The sequence below is a fragment of the Enhydra lutris genome, unplaced genomic scaffold, assembly GCF_002288905.1.
Source record: "Enhydra lutris kenyoni isolate GAN:26980312 unplaced genomic scaffold, ASM228890v2 scaffoldscaffold4, whole genome shotgun sequence".
In the NCBI taxonomy this organism is placed as follows: domain Eukaryota; kingdom Metazoa; phylum Chordata; class Mammalia; order Carnivora; family Mustelidae; genus Enhydra; species Enhydra lutris.
Genome location: NW_019154088.1, coordinates 26240905 through 26260300, shown reverse-complemented (window position 1 = coordinate 26260300; position 19396 = coordinate 26240905).

Here is a 19396-nt window from a genome sequence, read left to right as displayed (position 1 = left end):
CTTTGCAAATATAGTTAGGGTACCACTATTTAATTAAAAATGAAAGGATAATCTAGTTAAAAATTTAAAAATACATCCAATAGAGTCTTCCTTTGACTTGCTACCCTGGAAATATTGAGGACACTCATCCAAATAGAAGAGGGTCAGATAATATAAGGACTATAGGACTTCTTTAATTTTTTTAAAGATTTAATTTATTTATTTGACAGTCAGAGATCACAAGTAGGCAGAGAGGCAGGCAGGGGGTTGGGTGGGGGGGGAGCAGACTCCCTGCGAGCAGAGAGCCAGATGCCAGGCTCAATCCCAGGACCCTGGGATCATGACCGGAGCTGAAGGCAGAGGCTTAACCCCCTGAGCCACCCAGGTGCCCCAGGACTTCTTTAATGTTGCTTTTCAGTAAAATGAATGATTGAAATTTTTAAAAAGACTTTATTTATCTGAGAGAGAAAGAGAGCGGGGGCAGTGGGGAGAAGAGGGGTGGAGGGAGAGGGAGAAGCAGACTCTATGCTGAGCAAAGAAACTGACATGGGACTCCATCCCAGGACCCTGGGATCATGACCTGAGCTGAAGGCAGACGTTTAACGGACTGAGCCACCCTGGCATCCCACTATAGTGCTTGGATTTTGACAGTAGAAACTAGATGTACTACTACAGTAAAGAGATTTTTTTTTCTCATCTGAGAAGCAGCCCTAATATAAAGAAAATATTCTAAAAAAAAATATTCTACAGGGATTGGTCTAATTTCTATTTAACAGATATAATATATGATATAATTAAGTAATATGGAACTTATGAATAAATTAAGATTATATACTTCCATTGAAATGCATATTTATAACTTAGTTTATCTATCATTAACTGTCTTTTGTTGGTTTTCTGTGAACTCTTTTCTTACTCCAGAAAAACAGTGACTGACTCCTTTACTGTGTTTTCTAGCACAGTTTTCTAAACCGTATTCAGAACATTAGTGCTCAAGAAGACATTAATAGGTGCTCTACAAAATAAATAGGAATTAATAATATTAAATAATAATAATATAAATAAATAGAGAGATCATGGAGAAATGCTGTATGACACATTAGTGGATCCAGAAATTTCCACAGCAAAAAAATAACTGATTTTGTTTAAACCAGCAATTCCCATACTTATTGACCAAAAAGCTTTTTTCCCCAGCACCTATGAACAAGTCCCAAGACTCCCATGGTACATAGAATACAGTTTGGAAAACAGTTTCCTAGTAGTTAGCAGATAACTTCTACATAGCACTTCCTACACTGTATTGTATCAGCTAGACAATGACTGTGTATGCACGGGACCTTGTTATTCCTACTTTTCTACATTTTTTCATAAGTTTTGATCTACAGTGTTTACTAATGTTAATTTTTAAAAAATATTATTTAAATATATTATACATAGAAACCCAATAGTTTAGTACTACTATCCAAAAACATGTTTGGCTAAATCTGAATACATTCCCTATCTGGGCTCATAGTACTCTTTTGGCCTGGTGTGATTTTCCATGCTATTTTAGCTTGTTAAAATCATGTCCATACCTCAAAGCCTAGTCCAGTATCATTCCCTCTGTGAAATTTTCCCAAATCCCCCCACTAAAAATTCTGTCTCTTCTCCCCTCATGATTTCTCACAGCACTCTCATGCATCTTGATTCTCAACAGACTTTCAACTCTGTAGTGCACTTTCCTTGTGGACATGCCTCATCTACCATATGTCTGCTCCATATTTGCATCCACCCATGCACCTTGCTCTGTGCCTTGTAAAAACAGTATTCAAAAAATTACTTGTTAAAAATATGAAGACTATCCTAATAAGACAAGGTACAACTGCATAAGATTTACTGTTTCATTTCTTGAGCAGGACTTGGGAAGTTATTTAATCATATAACAGAGTAGAGAGGAAAGAAGTTGGAAAGGATTTAGCTCAGTTGTTTTCAAACCGCCTAATTATCAGAATCATTCTGAATACTTAAAAAAACAAAAAAACAAAAAAACAAAACAAAACAAAACAAAAAAACCTCATTGCAGATCTGAATTCTAATCTCCAAGAATGGTTTTAGAACCCAGATTATGCAGATTGCTCCTAACTCTGTCTCTGTTCCACCAAAGAAGCCACAGCCTACAACACCTTCTCTGCTACTGCATCATCAACTGAGAGGCTGAACCTGGAGACCAAGAGCCTGAAAGCACAGCATAGAGAAACAATGATTCCCTTCCCAGCCCTCTCTGTTGCAAACACAGAGGATTGTCAACAGAAGTCATTTGCAGATACTTCATCACGAACAAGGACTAAGAAGCAGTTGGAAATAGCATGGTATTACTGAAAGTACTTACTGGCCCACAGCATCAGAAACACTGGAAAAGATGATACAATGCAGGTAACTCAGGGCCAGCAAACTACAAACTCAGGGGCAAGGTCAGAAAAATCTGTATTTCTGACATATTTTAATGTCCACTAAAATTTGAAACTAAATGGAATACTGGTAAGGATATACAAGCTTTGAAGACAAGAAGCCCTGTTTTCAAATCCTAGACATGCCACTTTCACTGGCTGTACAATATTGAGCAATAGTACAATGGGAATTTTGTAACAATTAGATGTGCCACACTGAATCTAACAATTAGTCAGAATTTAGTGAATAAGAGCTACCCTTGTGTTGACGTTGCTGCTGGTAATGGGGGGTGGTGGTGGATACACAGGAGGAACATCTGTCATAGTCGAGTGCATTGTGGCCCATTATGTGCTTGTGAAACTTACACTCACCCTATTGTCTACTCTTAGACCATTCCCTATGAGTCTATAAGATTCTCTTTTTGTATGTATTTAGCAGCTCACATATTGTAACTCCTCTGTACTCCTTGTTCACATAGCAAAAACTAGTAACTTCTACTATTATGAATATTTATGTTTCAAAGCAAACTTTCAACAATTTTTACTTTACACAATTTTGATAGGCAAACATTTTGTAAGTATTTTTGATCTATAAAAAGTGGTAATTATTTTAATTTTGCAGGTGAGAAAATAGAGGTTTAGGGACGCCTGGGTGGCTCAGTTGGTTGGACGACTGCTTCCGGCTCAGGTCATGATCTCGGAGTCCCGGGATCGAGTCCCGCATCAGGCTCCCAGCTCCATGGGGAGTCTGCTTCTCCCTCTGACCTTCTCCTCGCTCATGCTCTCTCTCACTGTCTCTCTCTCGAATAAATAAATAAAATCTTTTAAAAAAAAAAATAGAGGTTTAGATGTACTCACTTTCTGAAGACCACATGGGAGGTACATATGTAGTAGAGCTAGAATCTGAATCCTTATTTCTGCCACTGTACCAAAGCAGGCTGCTTGAAACATTTTCTGGAGAGTTAAAGAAATACTTATTAAACTAATCTTATTTTAGCCCATTAAATATTTATAATGTCAATAAGTTACCTTTATACATCAGAATATTTTATTAACTATGCTATGAGAGTATAATCTCCTATGAATGAAGAAAAATCACCTGGCCCACAGTGACAATGAAAAAACTGTGTTTTATTCAGGAAATATTTATGCATAGGTAAAAAAAGTGTATGTGGTTCAAATATCAAAACATATTAAAACATAGATAATGCATGGGGTGCTGGGTGGCTCAGTCAGTTGATATATATTTTTTATTTAAATTCAATTAGCCAACATATAGTACATCATTAGTTTCAGATGTAGTGTTCAATGATGGGTATTAAGGAGGGCATGTGATGTGATGAGCACTGGGTATTATATGCAATGGATGAATCACTGAACACAACTCTTGATTTCAGCTCCGGTCATGATCTTCGGGTCATGAAATCAAGCCCCACATCTAGCTCTGGGGGCAGTCTGCTTGAGATTATCTCTCTCCCTCTCCCTCGGTCCCTCTACCTACTCACACATGCATGTGCTCTCTCTAAAATAAATACATAAATCCTAAAAAAAAAAAATATGTAATGCAAATTCCCTCCCACACGTACCTCTGGGCCCTATCCACACAGGTGCCCTCTCCTTATGAGGGTCATGTATTTCCCAATTCCATGTGAATCTCATCTCCTGATGTATGTTCATATGCAGAAACTCTGACCCACCTCCTCCCAAAAGCTAATCACTCGGATAATTTTTAAGGTATTTTATGCTTACACACCTAAAATATGACATGTATTTTTAATACCCTCATTTGTACACAAAATACACTATATAGTACAAACTTAAAAATCTTGTTTGTTTTTCTCAACAACATATATTGGCAATCTTTACATAGGGCTATGAACAGATCGTTCTAATTATTTTCATGTTATTTCTTTGCCTTAATAGAACATAATTTATTGAACTGTATCCTATTAATGAACTTTTTCTTCAATTATTTACTATTATAGGCCAAGCCATATGAAACGGCTAACATTCAACCACTTTTTTTCCATAAAAAAGGTACAGTTCATATAGTTCAAACTAACATAGACACTACTAGACTAATTGCCTTGCATATTTATAATTTTGGACAGAGGTAATAGAACTCTAGTACAAATCTGCAGAAGTGGAAGTATTAGGTTAAAAGGTATATAATTTTAATATATTTTTCTATAATCTTAGTATGTTTTTCAATTTACTCACCATAAGAATTATATAAACTTATATTTTCAACTGCTGTTTATAAGTGCCTGTTCTATAGTTCCTTCATCAGAGTATTATTAAACTTTTGGAAATGTGTCAATGTAACGATTGCCATTTACTCTCACCCTCTGTCTGTCGTTTGCTGTTTTGTTATCTCTTCTACTTAGCAATCATTTTCTTCATGCCTTTTGGAATTTGAGTCAAAGTCCCAAAGTTCTCTGCAACCCAAATTCATAAATAAATCACTTAATGTTTTCTCCTAGCATTTTTTATTCCTTATAATTAAATATTTTATCTATTTGAAATATATCCTATTGCATATGGAGATATTGGTCAAAATTCATGTTCCTCAGATGTCTCCCCAATTGTCCCAATACCACTTACTAAGTAGTCTCTCTCTCCACCAGCTGACTTTGGGCACCATCTTTAACATATATTTTATCCTCATATTTTCTTGTCTATTTCTGAAATACCTAGTCTTTTTTCTTTGGTATGTCTGTCTTCTTTACTATTGTCATAACATTTAATTTTTCAATGTACTGTATTTTAGTATCTATTAGACTAAGTTTTTCTCATATTCTCCTTTTTCAGAATTTTCCTAGTTATTTTTTATTTGCATTTTTGTTTAAAAATGCCAATATACAGTTTATGACTAGCAATACATATAAAGCTTCAAATACAAAAATCAAACAAAGGGTTATGAGGTGACTCGGCCAGTTATATTTCCAACACCTGATTTCAGCTCAGGTCATGATCTCAGGGTTGTGAGTGTCAGGATCTAGGCTGGGTAGATAATCTCCTCTCTTTCCTTCTGCCAACCTCTCTCTACCCCTCACTCTTTTTCTTAAAATAAATAAATAAGTAAATAAATAAATAAATAAAATAGTTGACCATGTCCTTCATTTAAATAAAGAAATAAAAAATAAATGAGTGAATGAATGGAATGTCGACCATGTTGTTAAATAAATAAATAAATAAATAAATATCAAACAAAATTCATTGCTGCCTCTACTCTGCCCAGTTATTCTCCTTATCCTCACATAACTACTGTTGACAGGTTTTTTTTGTATCATTTCTGAAATTACTTACCATATAAGGTAAAATGAATATAATCTCTTCCATCTATTTTATACACAGCAATATTTTTGACACCCTGCTTTATGCCTTTTGCAAGTACTCTTCACCCAAAGAGAGTATCATGGAAGTCAAAAGTATCTATCAATTTAACCCTCATTAACAAACCTCTGAATTATATAATAATGAAAAACTTAGGCAAGAGGAGGTTAAGTAAAATGACCCAAGGTCAGACAATTTTAAAAGAGAACTGGGATTCGAATTCAGTCAGCCTGATAATTTCTATCACTGTTCATCTTAAATATTTCCAACCATTGTATCTTTTGTGTTTTCCTCATTGCCTCATGGAATTGTTCTCCCACTTAGGTCATACTTAAAATAGTATAATTCTTTTTTGTACTAAAATTCTAGTCAATAACCTCTTGTTTCTGAGCATTAATTTAACTCTTTAAAGAAACACAAGTACTCTATCTGTCAAGCATTTGCAACCTGAAAAGTGTTTGAGTCATGTTGGTAGTGGTGATTGGAGAGTGGGATGAGGAGGGAGAAGTAGGGATTGATGGCTAACTGGATAATCACTGTGCAATGTGGAGAACTGTAAATGAGCTGGTAAAGAAAGACTCAATTTATTCGGTGTTAGCTACAGACACAGAAACTGGGACTGATGCATGACAACATCTTGTATACATAAACCTTCCAAATCCACCTCCAGGGGATACTTGAAGTAGACTTTTTTTTTCCATTTCTTTTTGGTTGTTCCTATTCTAAATCTTTCTATATTTGGGTAACCTTCCATTTAAGGATTCCTGGTGGGAGGTATAACCCACCTCTTACCCAAAAATCTGAAAGTGGTAGATTTTTATATTCACAGCCTATCTTATGTCTAGGGAGTGTGTCCTCCAATCAGATGACTCTGCACCAGACTTTAGATGTGAGTTAGGGAATCTACTCTGCCTCCATGCTCTTTGCACATGTCTCTGGGCAATAGGAACAGATGGTGGTAAAGTGGCATCCAATTCTTTTATCAGATGTGTTGAGGGGTAAGCTGCAATGAATAATGTTCACCACTGGTGGCATAATGTTCTCCTAGGGCCAGGCCTATTTTGTTATTTTTGCTTTGTTCCTGATCTTGTCATCTCAGCATTGGTTTTCTAGCCTTACAAACAATACTTTGAGTAACCCAAAGGGAATGCAATAAACTCCTATTCTGACTAAATCAGATAGCATGTAATTCTGTTGTTTGCAATAAGCATCTGACTAACAGCACTGTCTACACAGGAAAGAGAAGTAAACACCCCCACTCATGCATTTACTAAAGTGCCTACCTTGAACCAGACGACAAACTAGTTTCCAAGGCTACAAAGACGGCAAACCATAATCTCTGCCCTATCCCAGAAACTCATATCACATCTGGCATCATGTATGAGATACCATAAACCCCACTCATCAGTTTTTCATGATATCTGAAATTCTCACCACTCTAACAGAGATTCTTGATTAAGGTGTTATACATCTATGTGACTTTAGTTGCTAGTATTGCTCTGGAAATTATACCAAATATTTATTGCATTTTAATCCTATTGATAGTGATTAGTTTATGGATCCATCATTACCCTGGAAACTAAAATTGAGAAAAATTGAGTATTTTTTTTTAATTGGAGAGAAACTATCCACAATACCTCCCCAAACTGCTCACACATCTCCCCAGTATTTATCTTGTCTATGTCCATCCCAGCCAGGGGGATCCTGTTATTGCATATTTTCATAAACTCCATGGAACAACCTGGACAATGGTGTATTTTCTGCTTTTCCTTTCCCCACTTTTGTAAATTTTACTTTGGTTGAGTAGTTACATTTTTGCTGAGCAAGTTAGATCCACTGTGATTTTATTGAGATCTTATTCCTAACGTTTTCTAAAAATGCTGACTGCATTCTACTGTACAACATTTAGCCTCCCATTCACCTGGAAAAGTCTAATAGCTTAGAAGTTATAGTATTTTGGTGAAAGTATGTTCAAATGATAAAAGTATAGGAAAGAGCTTTAAAAAAGACATACCACATTATCACAAAATACTGTTATTGTCTCTTCTGGCAGACCAATCAGCAACAGCCAAAGAAACCTTCCTGTGTTACCAAAGAAACCTATCTGTGTTACACAGAACTCTTTCCTGTGGTGTAATAGAAAATGTATTGAGTTATTTTGTATTCTAAGAATCTTGCATTCTAAGAATATTTAGTGTCTTATGGAACCCAAAGGGAGGGATACAGCCAAACCTTAAAAATGGACTGTAATCAGGCATGGGTGTGGTCTAGAGAACACAAGAAGGACCCTCACCCCATTGTTTATCTCTGCTTCTCTCCACAGATGTGTGGTATTCTTCCACTGGCTTTGGGAAGTTTTTTCTAATTCCTACACTACCTTGGAATAAAATGTTCATTGAGAAAAAAAATTCCAAGTCTCTACTTCTTGCTCAAAAGAGATTCAGAAAGAGATGGAATATCTTATTCTGTATTATATGTTCTCAAAGAAGAAATCTATTAAGTGCAACATGAAAATATTGATTACCATTGGAAAATCATTTCATTCCATCTGGGTGCAGGTCCATGCTGATCACTGTGACCTCTATTATTCTTCATTACCTGGTGCTTTCCCACACTAACCATCACTGTTTGGATATTACAGTATCTCTTCTGAGATACTTTTCTAAGCCTAACATCCCCTGGGATGAATGATGTACCCCTCCAACTATTTCCCACAGTACCCTGTGCATCTTTGCTTTATTATGTGATATGGATGAAGGAGGTCAGAGAAAGTTCCCAAAGCAGGATTATGGAAGGATCAGAGAAAGAGCGGCCAGATAGACAAATAGATCTGGTGAGGACCATACTGTACAATGACATATTTGAACAGTTTCTTGTTTTTATTTTCTTTTGTCTTAATTTTTCTCTCCAAAGGGGACTAAGCAAAAAATGCAAATGAATCAAAGTGCTTCCAACACTAGGAAAAGAAAACATATTTTAATATATTTTAAAAATATATTCTGAAGGTAAATTTTATATGTACACACACATACATCACACACATACACACTTACTCATAAACACACAGATCCCCAAATTATAAACTTAGCAATTCCCCTTTAGAATGTAACTTTAGAAAAAATAAGGATATCATTGGGTTGTGTGTGATGTAAGTGCTGTAAACATAAATGCTGCTGCTGAAAACAAAGAAACCTCTCTTAATGGTTAGAATTTTTACCAACTGCTAAGTGTTTAAACTGTTACCATATAGCCTTAGGGCTTTGAGACTAAAACAAAAAGTTATTATTATCTTATATTTTCTCCGACCCATCTGCATTCACATTTGTAAAAACAGATCCAGTGAGGTTACTTAATTAGCAAATTTCATTATGTTTTACCATTAAACTATCTTAGTTCTTTGTACTCCTGAAAAAATGTTGGTAATATACTTATGAGAGTACAGATAGTAAACATATAAGAAAAAAGTAATTACAATCGATCATGTTAAGTGTTATTTTAGAGCTAAGTACAAAGTATCAGATATCTTGATGACTAATGTTCTCTCTCTGCCTTAACCCCACACTCAATAATTTACCATATCTCCCTAAACCTTTCCACTTAACTTATAAATTATACCATCTGTTCTTTTTTAAAGATTTTATTTATCTATCTGAGAGAGAACAACAGAGAGAGAGCATGAGCAGTGGGGTGGGGCAGAGGGAGAGGGAGAGGGAGAAGAAGACTCCCTGCTGAGCAGGGAGCCCGATGTGGGGCTCCATCCCAGGATTGCGTGATTATGATCTGAGCCAAAGGCAGATGCTTAACTGACTGAACCATCCAGGTGCCCCTGAACCATCTTAATATTTCTCAAAAGTTCTCCCTCCCTACTTTCATTTGTTCTTATCTAGATTTTCATAAACTTTTTTTTTTTTTTAAAGATTTTTATTTACTGGGGTACCTGGGTGGCTCAGTGGGTTAAGCCTCTGCCTTCAGCTCAGGTCATGATCTCAGAGTCCTGGGATCGAGCTCTGTCAGGCTCTCTGCTCGGCAGGGAGCCTGCTTCCCCCTCTCTCTCTGCTTATGATCTCTCTCTCTCTCTATCAAATAAATAAATAAAATCTTTAAAAAATATTTATTTATTTATTTATTTATTTGACACAGAGAGAGAGAGAGAGAGAGATCACAAGTGGGCAGAGAGGCAGGGAGAGGGAGGGGGGAAGCAGGCTCCCCACTGAACAGAGGCTGATGTGGGGCTTGATCCCAGGACCGTGAGACCACAATCCAAGCTGAAGGCAGAGGCCCAACCCACTGAGCCACCCAGGTGCCCCTGTCAAGTTTGGTTTTGCTTTGTGTGTGTGTGTGTGTGTGTGTGTGTGTGTGTTTCCTGAACAGGTCTGTACTATTAGATGTCTTTGCATATCAAATCTTCCCTGGCTCTGAAATGTTATAAACACCCTTCCACCATAGACCATCATGATCACTGCAAATCTTCACTATCTGGTGTTCTTCTATTTTGACAAGTTAGGTATCATAGTTCCTCTTCTGGGAACACTTCTCAAGCTTTCCATCTCCCTAAGCTGAGTGAGGGTCTGTCCAGTATTTCTCATGGTATCCTATGCTTGTTTCACTGTATTTACTTACTGTATTTAATATGTTCCATTGTCGTGGGTTCTTTAAAAAGTCTATCTTTCCCAATAGGCTATTATTATCATATAGCATAATGCTCTTGCTTTATCATTTTTAGACAATTTTAGAATTTAGAAATACATGAATATGTAAAGGAAACTGACCAACCATTTGCCCACGCCCTTACCTCAGCCTGTAAAATAGGAGTTCCTAGGAAATACTGGGAGACAGCTTCTGGTCTTCCCTTCCACTCTCCAACCTTCCAGACCCATCACTTACTCAGTGCTCCCTGATCACTTCCAATGGTGGAGCAATGAGATGATCTAATGTGAAGCTTTAGGAAGAGGGTCTGTAAGCATGCACAGCTTAGCCTCTCTTGGACCTGCTTACCTGGAATTAATGTGCCATCTCATCTGCCTCCAGTTTATAACTACTGCGACAGACCCTGCCCCTTGAAGACATGGGGTTGTGTTGCTGGGCTCCTGTGCAATGAATAGGTAAGTGAAGTCAATTAAGAGTTAAACCTGATCTAGCTTTAAATTAAGCCATATGCCACATTCTGACTTTACTGGTCATAATGGCATTAGTTCAGTATCTGACTCAGTTATTTCTCAATTGGTTTAGAATCTGTAGGGAATAGAGATGTGAATAATTTAGTCCTGTCAGAGAACCTTAAAGTAATATGAAGGCTAACATTTAAAATTGCACTGAAACCAACCTTTAAGGGAAACTTTTCAGTAGGAAAATGTAACTAGAAAGACACTGATAATAATAAACTTATTTAAAAATTTGTCTTCAATAGCTATAGATTTGTAATTTGTGTTTAAAAATAACTGAAGTCCCTACTAACAGAAGCATAGATTTGGAAATTTACAACTCTTTAGATGCTGTTGGAAGAAATTAAAGAGACCTTATTATTCACTATGGTCAATTCTTAACTTCTACAGCTTTGATTTAAAGCATTAATTTATCTTTGCTGAGGAAAATTATCAATACAAAATCTAAAATTAATTGAATGTTGAGTTAGAGGAGACTTGAGTAAAGTATTTTAAAATAACCATTCCCTTGAACAGTGAACTCTATATGACCTTTACTAGAGCCATATGATGTTAAAAAAATTAAGTGAGTAGAAAATTGAAAGGAAAATGTTCTACCATTTTTCTTCGGTCTCACTGACACCATTGCCCTCTATTTATCTACAACCAAGAGGCACTTAGTACTTCCAATAAATATGAAGTAAAATCATTTCAGGGCTGACTGTAGAGTAGCAAACTCAAAGGGAGTCTAACTGCTAGATAAATATGAGGCAGCTCTCTGCAGTGGCAAGAGAAGTAAATTGAGAGAGAGGAGACATGAATTCTAGATAACCTAGGCTGTTACTTATGTCTCTAAGTGTCCATTTCTTCACATATAAAATGGGGAAGATGACAATACAATGATTTCATAGGGTTATATAACAATTTGAATGAGAATTACATAAGGTTCATATATGTAAAGAGCTTACAACAGCATCTAGCATATAATTAGTAAATAGTAATAATAGCAAACACTTACAAAGTATTTGATACTTCCAAGCACTGTCCAAGTGTTCTATATACATTAGTTCATTTAATCCTCATAATTCTATGAGGTATGTATTAAATATTAGTTGATATTATTGCTTAATTACTAGAATTTCTAAAATGTTTATATGTCTCTTGTGCCCCATTTACACATTATTCTTTTGCACTGCTATCCCCATTTACTGTGAAGACACCTCAAGAGCCAGAGTCATGTTTTTCATTATATTCCATAGCTCCCAGGATCTCACTGTTTAATAACACAGCAGTTGAAACAGCCAACAAAAGAAAGAAGTGGTAGGGCAAAGGCATACCTCAGAAATCTAAAGACAAACAATGGGTGTTGTCTTGCATAAGCAATGACAATGCTTTTTGGCTCCAAAGCTGGTTATTGCTCCTGGTATCTGGTAGTTATGATATAGATGGTGACTACATAAATGAATAAGGGGCACTAACAAGTGTCATATAGATTCTTTCAGCCACAGACTTGAAGCAGAAACAAAACAATTGAGAACTCCATATATAACACAGAGCATACTTATTACCCAGGGCTATATTGTGGCTAGCAGAAACAAAGCTACTGGGATCTGGAATACACATGCCCTTCAGTATGCAGAGAGAAATAATAGATTTGCATATGCATAATTTATTCTTGGCTAGGTTCATAGAGAGCCCAAAGAGAACTATCTATAGGGCTACCTACATAACAACACATCTGAAAATATTGTTTTCAAAGACACAAGTAAACTAATTTCCTTCCCTAATTCCTGTCCTCAAGTTGCTCACAGCTGTAGAAATAAATGGGACATTAAAACATAGGATTGCAGCTCATAGAGAAAGGGAACCTGCTTTAGAATAGGGTCAAGGATGGCTTAATGGGGAGAACAAGCCTGAGCTAAGTCTGGAAGGTAGAGAAGACAACAGTCAAATGAAAACAGAAGGAAAGACATTCCAAGCAGAAAGGGGAGCTTGTTACTTTAGCTAGTTCAGTATGAATGGAGAAGTTGTGTGTTAGACAAGGTTGGAATGAGAAACGGGAAGGTGAGGCAGGGGTAGATAGTGAAGGACCTGTTGTGTCACACTTAGGATTTTAGCTTTATTTCCAGGAGTAATAGGACTGGTTGAGGTGTTTTAAGCAGAGACATACTCTAATCAGGTTATATAAATTAAAATGTGTGTTAGCTATTTGAGAGTTTAGAATATATAAAATGATAGGAACTTTTAAAATTTTATCTTCACCATTCATGAATATGAGGCACATTAGTTTTTAAATAATATGTCTAAAAAATGCAACTCTATATTCGTGAACACGGGTAAATAATGCTTCAGCGGTGGTCATTACATTCTCAATGTAATTGCTATTCTAAATAGTAATGAGATGCATGGAGATTAATCACATGAATGAATGAAGGACACTCGGTATGGAAGACTCCAAACCTGCAAGAGGGGAGGATGAAGAGAAGGGAGTGACTGGTGAGCAGAGGAAAAGCTGCTTTCAACATTGTTTAAAAATAATATGAATTGGGGCGCCCGGGTGGCTCAGTGGGTTAGGCCTCTGCCTTCAGCTCAGGTCATGGTCTCAGGGTCCTGGGATAGCGCCCAGCATCGGGTTCTCTATTCTGCAGGCTGCCTGCTTCCCCTTTCTCTCTGCCTGCTTCTCTGCCTACTTGTGATCTCTGTCAAATAAATAAATTTTAAAAATCTTTAAAAAAATAATATGAATTTATTTAATTGCTTTGTTCAGAAGGATGCATATTCTTTAAGAGATCGTCTCTAACTAAAGGTAATACATAAGAGAGGATCCAAGAAACTTGCTTTCAAAAAAGTGATAATTAGAAATCAAGCAGTGCATAGAATATTAGAGAAAACACTTAGATGACATAGAAAAATATTTAATAATATGATTTAGTTGAAAGAAATGTATGTGATACTTTGTACAAATAAAATATGATCATGAAAGAAAAAATCTGGATGGACTAGTAACAGTACTTCAGTTGATTAGGATTATAGGTGATTTTTCTTCTTTTTGCTTACTTGTATTTTTACAATATTCTACAATACATATTTCCTGGGTAGACAAAAATTAAACATTCATTTAGATTAAGAAATTTGTAACAAAGAGCTAGCCTATGAAATCAAGGAGCTATAAAAACAGAGGGTATGTTCCTATGAACAAAAAAATTAAAAGAATAGTGCCTATATGCTTCAATAAATTTTATGAATTTTAAAATACTTCCCTTTTTAAAAATGCACCAGTGTCTTATATTCAAAGGCAATTTATTCTTAGGCCAATTTTTTTTTAAATTATTTTTACTGCTTACTGCTTTACTGTTCTCATAATCCTTGTTATAATATCTTTCAATGATCTCCAACTCACAGTGTTGAATAACTAAAAAAAACATAGTAACTTCAAAGAAAATATAAGAAGATAGCCACAAAAATACAAATTAGCTCAAAGAATGAACAATAAGCAAATCTAGAAGTATTTTTAATTTAAATTTTAAAAAAGCTCATTTTATAGATAATTAGGTTTTATTTGAGTTCTTTTTACGCACAGAGTAAAGCTGCAAAATGTATTCTAACTACATCTTTTGATATGAGAACTATATAAGCATGAGCTAAGCGTACTTTGCATATATTCAGGTAATGTTTCTGAGCATATTACACCTACATATGCTATGCAAAATGTTGCAGAAGATTAAATTATCCTAGCCACATTTGGGAAGCGGCAGTATGTCTGTCATTGCATGTAAACATATGCAGATTTATGCAAAAGATTCTCAAATATGTGTACCTAAAGTCCCAAACTCCCCACAGACATGCAAAGCCAGAAGGTTTTGTTTATTTTCAAATTATTGGAAAACCTATAAATGGGACTAAAGAAATAGATACACTTATGTTTTATGTTCAAATTTGGGGCATCTGTGTATGACTCTGTGTGTGTGCGTGTGTGTGTGTGTTTCCCCTTCATTTCTTTGTTAAGTCATTTGGCCAAGATTTTAAATTCATCTGCAGTAATCTTTACGGTAGACTTAATGCAAGCACAAAATTTCCATTTGCTTCAAAAAGTCCTCTCAGAGTTAGGGGAGAGAGTTCATGCACCATTTTACATAATGAATCTGATTTTTTCAGCACTAAGACCCTTCCTGATAGTATTTGTTTGTTAGCCTTTCAAAGGGGTGCATTAACTCTTTCAGATCATTCCAATAGAACATGAAATATTGCTAAAGTGGTGTGCCAGGGTGAAGTCAGTTTCCATCATGGGTTATTCATTACAGCAAAATGAATTAACCTCTGTTTTGGTGAATCAGGTAGAAATCACAATAGTGGCTCTGATGGTGTTAGGAATAATGTAGTATCAGTAATGAGAAATAATAGGAATATTTTCTAAAGCAATCATACTAGATTTTAAAGAGTAGACAGTTTCTGTAAAGCATCTGTACAATGAATTCTCTTTTACATCAAGTAGATTTCAGATTTCACCAAGGGAGTTTTTCAAAGATCTATGTAGTATTTTGAATATGGACCCCAAATTCTTAACCCTCTTCCAGTTAAGATTTAGATTATATGTTTCATCTTTCTGAACCTTGGCTCTGTGATTGCTTGACTAGTAAACTAAGAAGGAAGTAACACTGTTTCTGATTCTGAACTCACACCTCAGCAAAAGCAACCTCTACTTTCCGAGTCTGGTTGGGATACTTACTCACTTTTGGGACACAGTCACTGGGATGCCCAGAGTAAGCCAGGTGGCCTACAGAGAATCCAGTGAAGATGAACTGAAATCCTTGACCCTTAGTCCCAGCTGAGCTCTTCACCAACAAACAGTGGTACTTCACTAGACATCTGAGTGAGCCCTATTGGAAGTGGATTGCTCAGCCTTGTGGAACAGAGAGGAGCATTATCTCACTAAACCTTGCCAAAATTTCAGATTCATAAACTAAACAAATTATTAAAAATTTAAGTCATGAAGTTTTGAGGTTCTTTGTCATGCCAAAATAATAAACCAGAACAGGATATTTTTGTTGTACCTTTTCTGTGTGTGTGTGTGTGTGTGTGTGTGTGTGTGTTTGCACATGCACATGCATGTTAAATACAATTACATTTGTTCACATTGTGGCTTTTTGGGGTAATGCATGCCTCTCAAGGTAGGTTCCTACTTAAGGAATCTGAGATTTAATTGTTGTCATGTCCTGTAAGGGTTCTGAACTACACAGAAACATATAAGCAGGTTCTAGTGTAAAAGATATAAGGACCAAAGAAGAAAGTGTGTTCAAGAACCTATACTTAAGAATTATTGTAATAATTTCCTGAGTTGTAGGCACTTCTGTTGATTAATCAAATAACATTAACTTTATCTAGAGTTTTCTTATTTTCTTCCTTTCCAATTAAATGATAAAATAAGAAACTGAGATTCTAGTCACAACATTTAACCAACTTTTGTTTGATTGTATAGGTTTAGTAAATGTATTACTGGCACACATCAGAGGAGGGATACCTCAAGGTTGTTTTTCACTCTGTGTTGAACTTTCCTTTCCTTTAAGGACAAGCAGTTAAATTCAAATCAGAATTCTCCTCCTATAAAGTACCGCCCTACCAGTCTCAATAGGATGTTGAGAGTCAACAGTGACTCCAGTTTGCAACCGCCTGACAGGATTCTAGGTAGATGCTTTGTGCCGAGTGATTCAGGGCTACCTTCCAAAACATTTTCCCAGGAGCTTAGCCCAGATGCCTGTAATTTCCCTCTTGGAAAGAAGGACAAATTAAACAGTTGTATCATTAAATCCTTAATGTGAATTGGTTTCTTTTATCAGTTCATTATATGTAACAGCTAGGTCAGTTTGTTTGGGTAACAAGGAAGGAAACAATGTAGAGCTATTGTGCTCAGAAAATCTGGTGTTCAGCTAAGGATAAGAAGGAGTTACTGAAGTTGAATTTCAGTTTTACCTGTCTGACCTTGTTGCTACAAAGTTGACTCAAAGAAAACACATACATGTGTGCAATGAGATTTTTATCTTCCAGTCTTTGTTGGTGGCATTTTACACTCAGGGAAGCATATTCAGATTTTTATCCCACTGGAGTATACTTAGCACCACACTGCTTCAGTGTCCTCCTAGCCTCCAAGAGTGAATAAGCATCTCCACACTGACTTACTACCAGAGAGTGACTTAAGCAAGGGAAATCAGGTTATGACTCCTAAGGCTCCTTAAAACTCTCATTCCTATTTAAAAGTGAAGTTTGCATGGTTATAAGATCAGACTCTCAAGACGAAGACCATTTTCTGTTCCAACAGTTGCTTTATCAGCCACTGGCCTGTGCTGTTTTAAAAATACACACACTGTTGGTGGCCACTGTCCTGCTCCAATTTGAGTCAGTGTCAGCGTAATTCTGCAATCCCTTATGATCAATGTTCTACAGTTTTTATAGACATCTCTCCTCTGCATAAATATTTCCTGATCTACCTCCCTGCTCTGCCCTGGAGGTCTATAACCATTTCCTAAAATGGCTTTAAAAAAGAAAAGTATTTCTTTCACCTCTATTAAGATGTCTCTGTGGCAGTACATAGGTGGCAGGAGCTGTTTCTGTCATCATTATTTCCTTCAATCTGCTATGCACATATACATGCCCCTACTCCATAGGAGTCTTTCCTGTTTATTAATGGCCTCTTGACAATCCAGAGTGAAATGGACTTACATTTGCTGAAGCAAAGAGGTATAAAAACTGTGTTTTCTAATTAAATGATGATATGTCAAGTACTTGCCACTGTGTCCTTTCTCACTGGAGTTGTGTTCTCTATAGTGTATGTACATATATTCATATATTTTAATTAATTTTATCTTGATATTATAATAGTTTCCCAGTATTCATTTCCCTTATAACTGCTTTCTTCTCCTAGTTGATGCTACTGCTGGGTAAACATCAATTCAAGACTTTTGAAGGAACTTTAAAAAAGATGCCCCCAAATGAGCAGACCAATTGAAAGTAGAAGTCCTCCTTTATAAGTAAACTTATTCTACAGAATTTTAAATGTTTTAGATTATGTAACATACTGACAACAAAAAAATCAGGCCACATAGCCATATTCTATTGTATGTTTTTAGTTGAGGAAAGGAACCTAATGAAGACAGGAGAACAATAGCACTTATAGCTTTAATATTGCCAGCAGTATCCTTAGTCCTTTCTACACATTCTTTCACTTGCTACCTCTAACTATACAGTTATTGATTTTTTCCATTTTACAGATGAGGAAATTGAAAAATCAGAAAGGTTAAGAAACTTGCCTAAGTTCAAATAGCTGATATATTTCAGATCTGAAATTTCAATCCTGATCTCTTATCACCACCTGAGGTTTTTTTTCAATAATGCCATACAAATGGCTAACCTGAAACAATAAAGAATAAGCATTGCAGAATTTAAAGGTAGGAATTAAAAGTTTTAAACACACGAGCAAATCATTCTAAAGTTTGGTAGAATGGCAAATGATTGAGATAAGCTACTAGGACCAGGAAAATGTAGTGACTTTTGCTAAAAAAGATATGGTAGGAAAAGGAACAATCAAACAAGGAAACAAGTAGCATCAAAAGCTGAAAGGTCAGGTTGTGGACTGCTTTGTGATAATGCCAAAATTGTTACAGACTAGACAGTGATCTCATACCGTCTTCTTCCAAATGTTTTCAAATCTGTGAATTTTGGCATCTTTCTCCCAGAGAGTATCACACCTTTAAAAAAAAAGAAGTTGTAACTGAATTGGAAAATAGGTTTTTCTTGAAACTGGAAATGCAGAGTCCATCAAACAGAATCTCATAGTTTTTAAAAGAAGAATTTTTAAGATATGTTTTGGGCGGTTTCAATCTTTCACAGTTTAGTCTTAAAATAGGATCAATAAAGATAATTTCAAAATCACTTAAATTCCTGGGCTGATAATTTCTTTTCTTTTTTTAAAATAATTTATTACTTTTTTGAGGGGTGGGGTAAAAGGTAAATAAGAAGATCACATTAAAAACAAACCAAGAACAAATGAAACACTGTGTACTTAAAAGTGAGAAAAGCATCATATCTAAATAGGTAACATTTTATCTGGTTTTCTAAGGTATATTGCACCTAATACCAGCCTCCAATTTGAAGAGGCTTTGAAAAAGCTCAGATAGTTTTTGAGTTTTAGGAACTAGATGGGCCGTTAGAGAGAGGCTAGAAGATACCATTTTACTAAGCCATTTTTCTAAAGAATGAGTTAATAATGGTTGGCAAGAAGAAAAGAAAGAACTCATGACTTATGGTTTACAGTTGTTTCCCTATTCCAATGAATAATAATAAAACAAAGGATGAGTTTGCAGAGGAGCAAGAAGAATTCCTTGATATGAATATAAACTTCCAGACCATTAGAGTGTATGTCACTACAGTCCCTTTAGAAACCCAACAGTCTGGTATGTTGGTATGTTGCATAATGAACATGAAAAAGCATTAAATATTTAAAAACTTCCCCAAGAGATAAAT